This window comes from Pleurodeles waltl, chromosome 10 (genome assembly GCF_031143425.1).
Source record: "Pleurodeles waltl isolate 20211129_DDA chromosome 10, aPleWal1.hap1.20221129, whole genome shotgun sequence".
NCBI classification, from domain to species: Eukaryota; Metazoa; Chordata; class Amphibia; order Caudata; family Salamandridae; genus Pleurodeles; species Pleurodeles waltl.
In genome coordinates this window covers 31798568-31815052 of record NC_090449.1, presented here as the reverse complement: position 1 = coordinate 31815052, position 16485 = coordinate 31798568, and positions in this window count along the sequence as shown.

Below are 16485 nucleotides of genomic sequence, written 5' to 3'. Positions count from 1 at the left end.
GACAATTCTTACACAGGACTGCCACTGCAGCCTGAGTGAAATAACGTCCACGTTATTTCACAGCCATTTTACACTGCACTTAAGTAACTTATAAGTCACCTATATGTCTAACCCTCACTTAGTGAAGGTTAGGTGCAAAGTAACTTAGTGTGAGGGCACCCTGGCACTAGCCAAGGTGCCCCCACATAGTTCAGGGCAATTTCACTGGACTTTGTGAGTGTGGGGACGCCATTACCCGCGTGCACTACATATAGGTCAATACCTATATGTAGCGTCACCATGGTAACTCCGAACATGACCATGTAACATGTCTAGGATCATGGAATTGTCACCCCCAATACCATTCTGGTATTGGGGGACAATTCCATGCATCCCCGGGTCTCCAAAACAGAGCCCGGGTACTGCTAAACTTGCTTTCCGGGATGTCCACTGCAGCTACTGCTGCGGACAACCCCTCAGACAGGTTTCTGCCCCCCCTGGGGCCTGGACAGCTTGGTCCCAGGAAGGCAGAACAAAGGATTTCCTCTGAGAGAGGGTGTTTCACCCTCTCCCTTTGTAGGTGTGAAGGGCTGGGGAGGAGTAGCCTCCCCCAGCCTCTGGAAATGCTTTGTTTGATGGGCACAGATGGTGCCCTCTCTACATAAGCCAGTCTACACCGGTTAAGGGATCCCCCAGCCCTGCTCTGGTGCGAAACTGGACAAAGGAAAGGGGAGTGACCACTCACCTGACCAGCACCTCCAAGGGGAGGTGCCCAGAGCTCCTCCAGTGTCCCAGACCTCTGCCATCTTGGATGCAGAGGTGTGAGGGCACAATGGACAGCTCTGAGTGGCCAGTGCCAGCAGGTGACGTCAGAGACCCTTCCTGATAGGTGCTTACCTTTCTCAGTAGCCAATCCTCCTCTGTGGGCTATTTAGGGTCTCTCCTCTGGGCTATTCCTCAGATAACGAATGCAAGAGCTCACCAGAGTTCCTATGCACTTCCCTCTTCGACTTCTGCCAAGGATCGACAGCTGACTGCTCCAGGACGCCTGCAAAACCGCAACAAAGTAGCAAGACGACAACCAGTAACATTGTACGCCTCATCCTGCAGGCTTTCTCGACTGTTGCTTGGTGGTGCATGCTCTGAGGGCTGCCTGCCTTCACCCTGCACTGGAAGCCAAGAAGAAATCTCCTGTGGGTGGACTGAATCTTCCCCCTGCCAACGCAGGCACCAAACTTCTGCATCACCGGTCCTCTGGGTCCCCTCTCATCCCGACGAGCGTGGTCCCTGCAACACAGGAGCTGGGTCCAAGTGTCTCCCATAGTCCAGTGTCCAAATTTGGTGGAGGTAAGTCCTTGCGTCCCCAAGCCAGACAGTAATCCTGTGTACTGCGTGATCTTCAGCTGCTCGGGCTTCTGTGCACTTTTCCAAGACTTCCTTTGTGCCCAACCTAGCCCAGGTCCCCAGCACTCCGTCCTGCATTGCCCAACTCGCTGAGTTGGACTCCGACGTCGAGGGACCCTCCTTTGTGACTCTGAGTCGACCGCTGTCCTCAGATCTTCTAAGTGCCTGTTCCGGTACTTCTACGGGTGCTGCCTGCTTCTGCGGGGGCTATCTGAGTTGCTGAGCGTCCCCTCTGTCTCCTCCTCCAAGGGGCGACATCCTGGTCCTTCCTGGTCCCCAGCAGCACCCAAAATCCTCAACCGCGACACTTGCAGCTAGCAAGGCTTGTTTGCGGTCTTTCTGCACCTTCATCCGGGGTTTAGTGGGCTCCTGCCCCCCCTGGACACTTGTGTGACTCTTGGACTTGGTCCCCTTCCTTTGCAGGTCCTCAGGTCCAGGAATCCGTCTTCAGTGTTTTGCTGGCAGTTGTTGTTCTTGCAGAATCCCCTATCTCGACTATACTGTCTTTCTGGGGTAGTAGGGTAACTTTACTCCTACTTTTCAGGGTCTTGGGGTTGGGTATCTTGGACACCCTTAGTGTTTTCTAACAGTCCCAGCGACCCTCTACAACCTACCATAGACCTGGGGTCCATTCGTGATTCGCATTCCACTTTTGGAGTATATGGTTTGTGTTGCCCCTAGGCCTATTTCTACCTATTGCATTCTATTGTGATTCAACATTGTTTGCACTACTTTTCTTACTGTTACTTACCTGATTTTGGTTTGTGTACATATAATTTGTGTATATTACTTACCTCCTAAGTGAGGGTATCCTCTGAGATACTTTTGGCATATTGTCACTAAAATAAAAAAGTACCTTAATTTTATTTTTAGTAACTATGAGTATTGTGTTTTCTTCTGATATAGTGCTATATGATATAAGTGGTATAGTAGGAACTTTGCATGTCTCCTAGTTCAGCCTAGGCTGCTCTGCTATAGCTACCTCTATCAGCCTAAGCTGCTAGAACACCTCTTTTCTACTAATAAGGGATAACTGACCTGGCACAAGGTGTAAGTACCACAAGGTACTCACTATAAGCCAGGCCAGCCTCCTACACACCCCCACCACAGTTGTTGAAATAGGATCCAGACACCAGATACTTCAAAGTTCCTAGCTGATCTGTAAGCTTTAATGGTGCCGTACAAGGGAGTAGCCAGAAAATGAAAATACCCTCCACTTCGAACCAAAGTACTTAAGGCACCAAGCAAACAAAAGAAGTCATCACAACTTTCCCGATTACAGCTCTCTTTTCTCTTCCTTTCAAGCATTCATTAATTCGTCCTTCCACCCACCTGCTGATATTTACCATTACACCTTTACATTCTGTCATCCATTCATTCTTTTATCCATCATTCAGTCATTCACCATTCTGTCTGCCCATCCATATCAAAACCTATCCTTCCATCTCCAAACCTATCCATTAAACCTATCATTTATCCACCATTTCACCTATCCATCTGTCTAGCCACCCTTCGACTCATCCATCCTTTCAGTCATTCAGCCTTCTATCCTTGTACTCATCCATCCATCCATCCTTTCACTCCATCCAGCCACCTTTTCACTTATCCATCATCCATCCACTCACCCATCCATCCTTTGACTCTCATCCGTTCACCCTCCATTTCAGGCATCCTTTTACCCCGCCTTCCATCCATCCATACACCCTCCTTTTCTCTTATCTGTGCATTCTTTCACTATCCCATCATATTTTTACCCATCCGTCCATACACCTCTTTCACTCATTCAGCCATTCTTTCACTCATCTATTCTTTCTCTCATCCATCATTTCTGTTACTCATCCATCTGTCCTTTCTCTCATCCCATCCACCCTTTCATGCCATCCATCCAACCTCCCTTTCACTCATCTCATCCATCCATCCTTTCACTCACTCATCCATCCTTTCACTTATCCATCCATTTACCTGTTCATCCATCCGCCCATCTGACCTCCATTTTACTCACCCATCCATTATTTCTCTCATCCATCCATACTTTCAGCCACCCTTCCTCTCTCAATTTCTCTCCATTCTTTCTCACAGCCATCTATCCACCCTTTCTTCCATATATCTTCACTTTCACTCATCCTTCCATTCTTCACTCAGCCATTCTTACATCCATTTCTTCATTCACTCATCTATCTACCCTACCATCCTTTAACTCACCTGTCCCTTCACCTTTTCACCTATATCCATCCATCCTATCCCCCACTCATCTTTGTCTGCCAAGTTGCAAACAGAAGAGGCACATCAAGAACTGCACCCGCTGTAGCTGTTAAAGTTGGGGGTTCATAAGGCCCCAGCATACGTTCTTTTACTCATCATCCATCCATCCTTTCACTCATTCATCTTTCCATCCTTTCAATTTGTCCATCCATCCACCCCGTTGCTCAATTCATCTATCCATACATCCATTCATCCAACCTCTTACACCATCCATCCATCCACTTACAGCCATTCTTTCACTCATTCATGCATCCATATTCTCTCATCATCCATTCACCCTTTCACTCATCCACCTGTCCACTGTTTCATCCATCCATCCATTCTTTCACTTATCCATTCATCCAACCTCTTTCACTCATCAATCCATTCTTTCACTCATTCATCCTTTCACTCATCTATCCACCTACTCTTTCACTCACCCATCCCCTTCACTCACACACCCATCCATCCGTGAATACTTTAACTCACTCATGCACCTGCCCTTTCAAGTTATTTATTAGCCTTTGACTGTTGAGTTGCAGACAAAAGAGGCCCCTCAAGAACATACCCCGCTGTAGGCCTATTATACCTCAATGGATTCTGAAGACTCATTCAAAATGACAGGCACATCTGCAAACATCTTGAAAGATTCCATGCCACCAAAACTAGCTTGTTCCAGGACACCATCACATGTACCTACCGTAAATGATTCTTCAATATACCTTGGAAGACTGGCAGCAGAGTAGGGCACTCCACTGACAGTTCTGATAGAGTTGGGTACCACTGCAGAATCCTCCATAGAGGTGTCACCATCACTACCTTTGCTCATAGTCTGCAAATTTGCTCCAGGCTTCTTGCTATCACGACAAAGGGAGGGAAAGCGTAGTGAACATCCTTTGATCACTCATGGTGAAACATGTCCATTGCCAGGGCATTTGGATCCAGTCTCCAACTTAAAAGCCTGTCCAACTTAGTCATCAGTCTGGATGCAGAGAGATCTATAGAAAAATGTCCTAATTTCTCCTCCAAGGTTTTGAATACCTGATAGTCCAAACTCTAATTGTTGCTGTCCACCAAATTTATGGAGTTATAATCTGGTATTCCATTTACTAAACCCAGAATGCACTTGGCCACCAGCAAAATACCCTGCGTGAGGCAGAATTCCTACAGTGCTTTTGTTAACTCTGCTAATGGTTTTGATGTTGTCCTCCCACACTTGTTGAGATACTGGACTACAGTCACGCTATCCATCCAGAGGAGCACTGCACACTTTACTCTGCCCTTTACCAGGCTTTGAACTGCAAAGGAGCCTGAAAGAAGCTCTAACCAGATTATGTGCATTGACGACTTCTTCATGGACAATCTTCCTCAAGTTCAAAAGGTGCCCCTCCTTCTGCCCCACCCCGGTAGACTTGCATCGGATTCTAATACAAGATCTGAGTTTGAGGAAAAAACTGTCTGCCTGTGTCAGTCGTCCATATGTGCCAGCCACAAAGACACTTCTTCATTCGACTCTGCATCTAAAGGAACCATCGAAGAGTATCCTAGCCCTTTCTGCAAATGTCTTATTTTTACACTTTGAAGATCCCATTATCTAGAGAAAAGTCAGTATGACGGAAGCCAATAAGACCCATTATCCTGTCCAAATGTCTCAGTGATATATGGGACTGAACCAGAACAGATCTTAATTCCTTCCTGTTCCCCTTTAATTTTACCACTGGCATCATCAATATGCCTTTCTTCGAGTCTACTAGGAGGGCCCAAAAGGTCTATTCTTCGGGAAGGAGGCAGATCTGACTTCTCCACATTCACTATGAACCCTAGATTCTGAATAAGGTCCACTGTCCACCTAATCCACCAAGAGATCCTTCTCCTGATTGAAGAATATTATTTAGCGCAGGTACACAACCAATCGTCACTGCTTTATTCTGAGGAAGGTTGAGGCTTGCTTCAGAGTATTGGTGAAGCACTAAGGAGCCAAATACAAAAAACAGCCCAAAAGAAAGGGATATGAATCTGTATAGGTTTCCCTTCAAAAGAAACTGAAGATATTTTCTGTGCCCATGAAATATGGGAACTGCCAGGTACACATCTTTCAGATCTAAGTGTGCCATCCAATTCCCTATCTGTAACAAACCTCAAGCAGAGTACTGTTTTCATCTTGAAATGGTGAAACACTACAAAGTGGATCAACTCCTTCAGGGTTATTACAGGTCTGAACTTTTTGTTTTTCTTTTGAACCAGAAAATATTGCTGACAAACTGTTCTGGGTGGAAAGAACAACACTCCACCTCCCCATTTAAATGAAACCTTTTGATTTCTGTTAAACTTGGCATCCTTGGCGCGGGCTCCACTAACTTTTTGCCTCTGCTTACCAGGTTGTTCATGTGCGCTGGACTCTGTTTTTGCTGTTTTTTATACTCTAGGCACTTTACCACTGCTAACCAGTGTTAAAGTGCCAGTGCTCCTGTTTAAAATGTATATGTAATTGCCTTTCCATGATTGCCATACTTGATTTACTACTAAGTCCCTAGTACAGTGCACTAGAGGTGCCCAGGGCCTGTTAATCAAATGCTACTATTGGGCCTGCAGCAATGGTTGGGCCACCCACAAGAGTAGCCCTGTAAACATGGCTCAGACCTGCCACTGCAGTGTCTGTGTGTGCAATTTCAAACTGCCAATTCGACTTGGCAAGTGTATCCATTTGCCAATCCTAAACCTTCCCTTTTCATACTTGTAAGGCACCACTAAGGCAGGCCCTAGGTAGCCCTATAGGTAGGGTGCAGTGTATGTTTAAGGTAGGGCACATACTAATGTACTTTACATGTCCTAACATTGAAACACTGCCAAATTCGGTTTTCACTGTGCAAGGCCTATCTCTGTCATAGGTTAACGTGGGGGCTGCCTTTAAAAATTATTAAAGTGCAGATTCCCTTTGGGAGCAGATAGAAATATGGAGTTTAGGGTCTCTGAACTCACAATATAAAAATACATCTTTTGGTAAAGGTTGTTGTAGATTGTGTGTTTGAAAATGTGTAGGAAAATGGCTCCCTGTTGCAGTTACCCCTCACTTTTTGCCTGATATTGATGCTGATTTGACTAAGAAGTGTGCTGGGACCCTGCTAACCACGCCCCAGCACCAGTGTTCTTTCACTAAAAATGTACCATTGTTTCTACAATTGGCACACCCCTGGCACACAGATAAGTCAATTGTAAAAGGTACCAGTGGTACCAATGGCCCTGTGACCAGGGAAGGTCTCTAAGGGCTGCAGCATGTGTTGTGCCACCCTTTGGGACCACTCACCTAACACATGCACACTGCCATTGCAGATTGTGTGTGTTGGTGGGGAGAAAAAGGCAAAGTCGACATGGCATCCCCCTCAGGGTGCCATCCACACAAAATACTGCATGTGTACAGAGCCAACTTCCTACAAAATGTCACTTTTAGAAAGTAGGCATTTTATTGCTTAAACCATTCGGTGACTATGCCTTTATGTGGATTCTCTGGCTGGGATTCCCTATCTGGATCAGTTTGACAGTTGGGCTGTTTGCACCTCTCCTCTAGACAGTGACACAAAAGAAGCTGGGGTGTAGCCTGAATATCCCGATGAGCCATCTGTGCTGGGAGGGAGGGGAGGAGTGGTCACTCACACCTGAAAGGGCTGTACCTGCCTTCACACAATGCAGTCTCCAACCCCCTGGTGTGTGTCTGGAGCGTGGCCTGGGCAAGGCAGGATCTTTCAAATAAGAGAGACTTACCTTTGAAGTTTGCCTACCTCAAAGGCAGAAAGGGTTATAAATAGTGGACCCAAAATCCCTCAAAATTAGATCACTTCTGGAATCAAGAGGAACTTCTGCCAAGGAGAACAGCTGAAGAGAAGTGATGCCCCTGCCTGTGTCTGTGCTTCGTTGGGCTATCCTGAGGTTGCTGCTTCTGCCTGTGAAAGGGGACACAGACTGGTCTTTCTTGTGTAATCCTGCTTGAGAAGAATCTCCAAGGGCTTGAATTGAGCTTGCCTCCTGTTGTTGAAGCCTTAGGGCCATCAAAGACTTCCTTTGTCACCACCTAGACTCTCTGCTGAGACTTCTGCCCTGCCAAGTGGTGCCCTATCGAGTCCCTGGGCCCATGAAAGGTGAAGTTGGCAGGCATGAACTGAAAATCCACGCACAGGACACAGTGCAGGTACATTTTTGATGCATCTTCTGCAACAAGGCTGATAAAACGGCGCGTCGACGGCTTTGAAGCTGAAATCAACGCTCCACCTGCACCGGGGCTGGGAGATCGACGCATCACGGCTAGAGAAACTACACGCAACACCCACTTACGGGGGGGATTACCTATTTTACTTAACTGGTGTGATGTCCATTTTGTAGTGTTTCACTGTATTACTGTGTGCTAGTACAAATACTTTACATATTGCTTTTGAAGTTAAGCGTACCTGCTTGTGCCAAGCTACCATGAGGGTGAGCGGGGTTAACTGAGTGTAATTCTCCTTTACCCTGACTAGAGTGAGGGTGCTTGCTTGGACAGGGGGTAACCTGACTGCCAACTAAAGTCCCCATTTCTAACAATTTCCAAGGAGACTGAATTCTCTCCTTTCCGGGAGAAAAGCACTGGATTTTGATATTCAGCGTGAAAGACAACTCAGCCCCATACCTTCGCGAAAGAACGAGAGCACACTCTTACCTTGCACTCCCTCTCCCCTTGACTGGCCTGCAGCATATCCGAAGCCGAACCTGCCCACTCTTCTCCTCTGAGGGAAGAAAACAGGTCTTGTATACTTGGAATTGACAGCTGTAGTAGAGTCTGAAAGAGAATTGGCAGCCAGTGAACCAACCCCTGTATCCACTGGGCTGGGGAAAGACCTTTCAGACAACTTTCAGTAGGTACACATGCACCTTGTCAAGGGAGATAAAGGCCTGTACATTGTGCACTATTTCTCTGATGAACACATCCCTAAACAAGCTACCCTGCTTATTTGCAGCAGTTTCACCACTGGCTAACTCACCCAATTTTGGATATATGTGTAAGACCAAACCCTTCCTTCTTTCAAAAGAAAAACCCATATTGGAATTCCCTAGAAAACACAATGCAATCTGGGCCCACCTAGAAACTATTTCCAGTTCCAAAGGCTCCCCTGAGGACTTGACCTGTTCAGTGGAACCCAAAATTATTGCCAAAGGCCCCAAGATATCTCGTACCTTATTATGGCATGAAGCCCTGTCCCTACTAACCTCTTATCTTGGGTCTTTCCCACCTTTGCTTAGAAAGGTTACTATTTTTGGATTATACTAGCCCTCATTTTGGTCCTGGTGGTCCTGTCTTTTGGATTCCTAATACCTGACTTAATATATGCCTCCACAAACGAAGGAGAGAACCATTCAGCAGGGCGAGAATGTTGCAATAAGAGTGGGGTTCAAACACAGGGTTAACCTCAGAGTCAAGGATAACCTCTTGAGGATTATCCATCGTTGTCTTTTATTCATATTAACAGTGTCAGAACCATCATACCCAGTATCATCATAATACAGATCATCAAGACACAGCTCATCTAAGTCATCATAAGGCCTTTTAAAGTGGCCACCTCTTGACGTAATTGTTATAGATTTAATAATGGCTGTAGCACTTAGTTGCCAATGTCAGAGACAAAATTCTTAAAGGAAGATGAAATTGCTTTAGTTATCGAGGTAGAGATAGAAGCATCTAGGATATCTCTCGAATTTCTTTTTTTAAATTCTCCCTCAGATTCCTCCATATTTTCTGCGCAACCTTGATCGCCATTATCCTCCATGGTGACATAAGTCAACCAAACTGAGGAAATTGAAACCCACCAACAAAGTCAGAAGGAAATTCATAGCTTTTTCTCTCTCCCTCTCTCTCTCTCTTTTAAGCCCCAAACAGCAAGTCTTTAAATACTAAGCTATTTGATGTGAACAAATAAAATAAACCACTGGTATATTTACTTGTCCATAATTAGAAAGGCTTTTCAATAAACATTAATATATTCATGTGACGGGCTGGAAGAAAATAAGTTTCTTACCTGTAACTGTAGTTCTCCAGTATTGGAATCTTACATAGATTCACATTCTTGAATCATTCCCCGTCGTCGAGATGGGAGTCCCGGTACAATTTTCACAAGTAATGTTAAAACATATTGAAGAGAAAAAGGCCCTAGGCCTCTCCAATTTCATAGTCTATCAGAGTAATTTTGTGAAAAGGACCAAACCTGATCCTCCACCAATCAGGCGACAGCACCCTTCAGAACCTCCTGAGAGAAGCTCTAGCACCTCAGATTTTCCAAGCACAAGTGCGTATATTATGTTGAATATATAAAGAAAGAAAGAGGTGAAGTGAGCTTCTCCGGGGAGGCGGGTGGGTCGCATGTGAATCTATGAAAGATTCCAATACTGGAGAACTACAGTTACAGGTAAGTAACTTATTTTCTTACTCCAGTATTGGAACTTTCATAGATTCACATGCTTGAATCAGAGTAGAGAGCAATAACTATGCGCATTGTAATATGACAACACCTCTAATAAACAAAATATCTTGAACCACAAAACCTTATTATCATCATGCAGAAAATGATGAACTATATAAGTATACACCCATATGTCTATATATATATATATATATATATATATATATATATATATATATATAAACACATCTATATACTTATCTCTATTACATACAGATATACCTGTGGTGATACATGATGAAATTCCAAGAAAAACAGTAAAATAAATTATTATAAGACACTACTGTAACATGATCAATGTTTGCAAAGCCGCTTACTTATGTGATTGTGATAGAGTTCTTTTATCCTTATATACGTTTCTGTTTTTCTCTCTTTTTTTTTTTTTTTTTTAAATGTGAACAATGTGCATACCTGTTCTAGGATAGAGGGATGTAGGAGAAATGGCTCACCTTCACCTGAAGAGATTCCTGAGAACTGCCTGGCCCACTGCTACTTCTCCGTGAGAGAGGGATTCCAAGCAGTAGTGCTTAGTGAATGTATGACAGCTCTTCCACGTTGCTGCCCTACAAATGTCTTGTAGTGGCACTCCGGCAAACAGTGCCGCTGATGATGAGACTTTTTTCGTAGAGTGAGCATGCACAGATGACTGCAAAGGTTTGCCCGCTGCTTGATGGCAAAAGCGAATGGCTGAGGTGATCTATCTGGAAATACTCTGCTTGGATAGTGGGTACCCCTTCGTAGGAGCACTGTACGCCACAAATAACTGATTAGAGCGTCGAAAAGATTTAGTCCTGTCCAAATAAAATTTAACACATCTTTTAATGTCTAAAGAGTGTAATGCCCTCTCCGCCGGAGTAGATGGATGAGGGAAAAAAGACTTGAAGACTAAAGGTTCGTTCATGTGAAAGTCTGACGGAACCTTTGGAATAAAATGCGGGTTAGTGCGCATTAACAGTCTATCATGTTTAAGCTGCAGGAATGGCTCTTGGATGGACAGCGCTTGCACCTCGCTGACCCGCCTAGCTGATGTAAGGGCTATCAATAAGGCAACCTTCCACGACAAGAACTTGAGGGAAGCACGATGGATCGGTTCAAACGGATGCTTCATCAGTTGTGCCAAAACAATATTCAGATTCCACGAAGGAGGTGGTGGTCTGAAAGGAGGGTAAACCCTGAAAAGCCCCTTTATAAATCTCTTAATCAGCCGAGAAGAGAAGAGTGAGGGTGTGTCATCTGAACGTCTGTATGCAGCTATAGCTGCTAAGTGAACTTTAATGGACGAGTGTGCTAGGCCAGATTGAGCTAACTGTAAGAGATACGGCAATATTTCCTCTGGTGGTGAGACTAGAGGGTCAATCTGACGCTGATGACACCAGGCACAGAATCTTTTCCATTTACACTGATACGTCTTGTTCGTGCTATCCGCTCTGGGCTTCGAGTCCTGCGGGATATTCAAATGCGCAAACTCTCTGTGGTGAGGAGCCATGCTGATAACCGCATTGACTGCGGATCGGGGTGCCGAACCTGGCCGTTGTTCATTGTTAGTAATTGAGGTAACGGCTCCAGTGGAGTATGAGGTTTGACTGACAGAATGAGGAGCTCCGTGAACCAATGTTGGCACGGCCGGTACGGGGCTATCAGTATCAGAGTGCACGGTTCTGTTTTCATCTTCGTGAGGACCCTTGGGATCAACGGAATGGGAGGAAAGGCGTAAGCAAAGATGTCTGACCAGACTATCGAAAACGCATTCCCCCAAGATCCCTTTTGGTGATGCCAACTTGCGAAGATCCGGCATTTGGCGTTGTCCTTCTTCGCAAACAGATCCACCGTTGGTGTTCCCCACCTGGAAAAAATCTGGTTCAGTACTGTCTGGTCTAGCTCCCACTCGTGGCAGTCCGATTTCTGCCTGCTGAGTGCATCTGCTGTCTTGTTGTTTATTCCAGGCAAGTGTACCGCTGATAGTGTGATGCCTTGCTGCGAGGCCCAGTTCCAGATCGCTTGGGCTTCCCTGGAGAGGGTGAGAGATCCTGTGCCTCCTTGTTTGTTGAGGTAATGCATCGTAGTGGTGTTGTCCGTTCTTATCACCACTCGCGATCCTGAGATTCTTGGGAGAAACGCTTGTAAGGCCAGGTGCACTGCCCTAAGTTCTAGGCAATTGATATGCATTGATGCCAGATGCATTGTCCATTTGCCACTTATTTTCAGGTCCTGTAACACCGCTCTCCAGCCTTCCAGTGAGGCATCAGTTGTTATGGTCCACGGGGCTGGCTGTTGAAGAAACGAGAGGCCGATTGACAGATGGTGCTTTTGAGACCACCATCTCAGAGTTTTGATCATTATCGGAATTAATTGTACCTGGTCTTCAAAAGTGCCTGATACTTGGAGCCATTGACGATTTAGCTGCTCCTGTAAGGGGCGCATCTTTAGCCGACAGAGGGATCAGAGGTATGCATGAAGACATCATGCCCAACAGTGATTTGAAGAGACGGACAGTAACCTTTCGTCTTCTCTGTATGGAACTCACTAGGGTCAGTAATATTTGTTGCCTCTCTAACGTGGGACATGCCATGCCGGATTCTGAGTTCAGTTTTGCTCCCAGAAAAGTAATATTGCGTACTGGTAGAGGGTTGGACTTCTCCCAGTTGATTGTGAATCCGAGATTGGTCAGTAAAGAAATGCACTTTCTTGTTAACTTGTGTGCTCCTTCGTAAGTTTTTGCCTTTATTAACCAATCGTCTAAGTATGGAAAAACCTGGTGCTTTCTTCTTCTGAGAAAGGCTGCGACTGGTGCTAGGCATTTGGTAAATATTCTTGGGGCTGATTTGAGTCCGAAAGGAAGGACGCGGTATTGATAATGGCTCCCGGCTACGGTGAATCTCAAATATTTTCTGTGGGTAGGGTGGATGGGTATGTGGAAGTATGCGTCTTTGAGGTCTAGTGATTACATAAAATCTCTTTGATTGAGACGCAGAAGGACGTCTTGCAGGCTGATCATTCGGAACAATTGCCTTTTTAGGTATACATTTAGTCCCCTTAAATCGAGGATCGGCCTCCAATCTTTCCACTTTTTCCGAATGATGAAGAACCTGGAATAAAATCCTGTTCCTCGTTGGGCCCGAGGCACCTTCTCTATAGCTCCCTTGAGAAGCAGCTTGTCGACTTCTTCTTTGAGTTGTTGAGGATACCTTGAAGGAGTCCTGCGGGGAGGGTTGGAGGGAGGTATCTGGATAACTTCTAAAGTATGGCCCGTTCCACTAATTGTAGGACCCACTTGTCTGATGTTGTGGTTTGCCATTGACTGAGGAATAAGGAGATCCTCCCGCCCAGGGTGACAGGAGGAGGACTGAGCGTAGCCGGCGCCTCGAAAACATCAGGTCCTACGAGCTGAATCTTTGGCCGGACGGGTTGAACGTCCACGGCCTGCCGGTCTACTATAGGCTGGTTGAGTCGGCTGCCTTTGCGAGTAGTATGGACGATACTGCTGTGAGGATGATGGATAGGAAGAATATCTCTGTTGTTGATATCCCCCTCTGTATGAGGGTTGGCCATGCCCCCTAGGAAGAAAGGACGATCTTCGATATTGCAGGGTCCCTAATGACCTTGCCGTGTCCGTGTCCGTCTTGATTGATTGTAGGGCTTCAACAACATGTTTTCCAAATAGCGCTTGGCCATCAAAGGGTAAGTCTAGGATTTTATTCTGGACTTCTGGGCGAAACGAGGTGGCTTTAAGCCAGCCCTGTCTTCTTAGTACAGCTGCACCTCCAAGCTTTCTAAAAGCAGTGGTCGCTATATCCATTGCACAGTCTATAAGCTCTGCAGACGTGCGTTGACCTTCTTGTACAGTTTTATTTGCCTCCGATAAGGAATATACGCCCCCTGTTGATATTGCAGTAAACCTGGGGATCATAAGCTTCTTCATATTCCTCCTCTTCCTGGTACTTTACATTCAATTCAGAAGGCCTGTGGGCTGTTCCAAAAGGCCCGTCTTCATCTGAATCTTCGTCTCCCTCCAAAAGATATACTGGCACAAGGGAGGATACCTTACTAGGTGATGTGTGGGTTGGAGTTAACTTTTCTCCTCTTTTTTGATGTTTTTCCCTCGTTAATGGTGTCGTCGACGACGTGTAAATTGACTTCGTCATGGACGGTGCCGTCGACGCTGGACGCACAGTTATTTTAATAGCAGAAAGCCTCGCCGACGAGTCTACCGTCGACGAAGTCGTCGACGACGGTAAGGCTGACACTGACATCAGCGCCGTCGACGATGACGAGGTGTAGACGGTCGTCGACGCTGATGTCGTCGTTGCAGTTCTCGTCGAAGGTGGGGTACTTGTTCTCGTCGACAATGTCGCCGGCGGAGCCGCCGACGATGGAAATCCAGAAGTAGCTATTGTCGTCGGTAATGCACACAACGACGGTGGCGTTGACGGGGAATCCATCGACAAAGCCTTTTTTCCAGTCGTAGAGGATGGCTTTTTGAAAGGCACAGATGGTGGAACAGATTAAGACTTTCTGTGCCTCTCAGAACTGGAAGAATGTCTTTTCCACTCTTTGCTTGAGAGTTTAGTTGGGGAAGAAAATGGGCTGCAACCCTTATAAGACCCTGAAGCAGTCTTTTTGAGGGCTTTTCTTGAGATTTGTGAGGGAGATCTAGAGCGTGATCTTGCCCTTTTAGATGATCTCTTAGATGTTGATGATTCCTCACTCTCAGAATCAGAAACTGGATGCTTCCTATGTTTTAGTTTCTGCAGCCATATTAATAATCTGCCTTCCCTGTCTTTTAAGGTCTCAGAAGAAAAAGTACGGCAAATCTTACAGTCTTTGGCTGAATGATCTGGGTACAGGCAGTAAATGCAGTCTTGGTGAGGGTCTTCAGAATGAAGTCTTTTCTTCCCACAAGTCTTGCAGTCTCTGAAGAGACTCTTCTTTTCCTTGTCAGACATAGTTGAAAAATAGCTGACAAATCCAAATAAATGAGTTTCTCTGAGAGAAAAATAGTTGAATATAGGTGTGAAGACAGAGCAGAGCTATGAGGAGACTCCCTAGCACGACGTGCGGTAGAAAATCTGAGGTGCTAGAGCTTCTCTCAGGAGGTTCTGAAGAGTGCTGTCGCCTGATTGGTGGAGGATCAGGTTTGGTCCTTTTCACAAAATGACTGTGATAGACTATGAAATTGAAGAGGCCTAGGGCCTTTTTCTCTTCAATATGTTTTAACATTACTTGTGAAAATTGTTCCGGGACTCCCATCTCGACGACGGGGAATGATTCAAGCATGTGAATCTATGAAAGTTCCAATACTGGAGTAACCAGTTCGCCCGCACATGGCTCTCACTTGTGCTGACGCTGCCCCTGGTACTCCAAGGCTTCCTGGTCTCCCTGCCCGTGATTGGTGGGCAGACCAGCAGTGGCGGGACGCCGGGAGGTCAAAAGTGCCGCTGTCAGAACTTACGGCGTTCGGAGGTTGTAGGAAAAAGCTGGAGGCACGAGAGCAGACGTGAACCACCCATCGAAGGAGAAACCCAGAGAGAGAGAGAGAGAGGCGAACGAGGAAGGCGAGGAGCGGAGCCCGCTCGGGATCTGGAGACAGCGGTACTGTTCTTGCACTGGAGGAGAAGACGGAAGACGTGTGACGGAAGACCCTGTTCCAGGCAACCGGGAGGACGAAACGCAGCATCCCGCCACACTTCAGGAGAAGCGTGGCCATTCAGGTGCGTGGGACCACGTCCCTGAATGAGAGTGAGAGAGAAAGAGATGGGGGGGGGGAGGAGTAAAGGGAGGGGGAAGGACAAAAAGGGAAAAATAAAAAGGCACGAGCACTGTGGGGGGGGGGGGGGGGGAAGAGAGAGAAGGACAAGGACGAGGGAGAGAACAAATCGGGAGAGATATAAATACTTACCACTGGGCACCGTAGAGCACAGTAACCAAAACAGACCATCTAAGACACCGCGCACAGGAACGTATGAGCACTGAAGAAAAATAACGAGACAGAAAGCACAAGAGTTAGATCAATAATAAACAGACGGAAGAAAGCACATACTAACAAGAACCAGTCTGAGAAACGTAACCCTGGAAAGAACAGTGAGACAGGAAAAGAAAATAAGAAAGCATAAGGAAACAAAATAGATACAAGTATCCTGTTCACTTACCACTATTACTCTCTTCTCTCCACATGCGCTTCCCGGGGACAACCTGTGAACCAGGGAGACAGAAAGAGAAGAGTGAAGAACAAACCTCAAGAACATCCCACCACCCTATTCCCAGCAACCGAAGACTGAAGTATACTCACCTGATCAATACCACATCCAATATCACCAATAAAATTCCTTTTTCCAGACTATAACGCGGTCCAGAGTGATTCAACCACACCCATACGGTTACA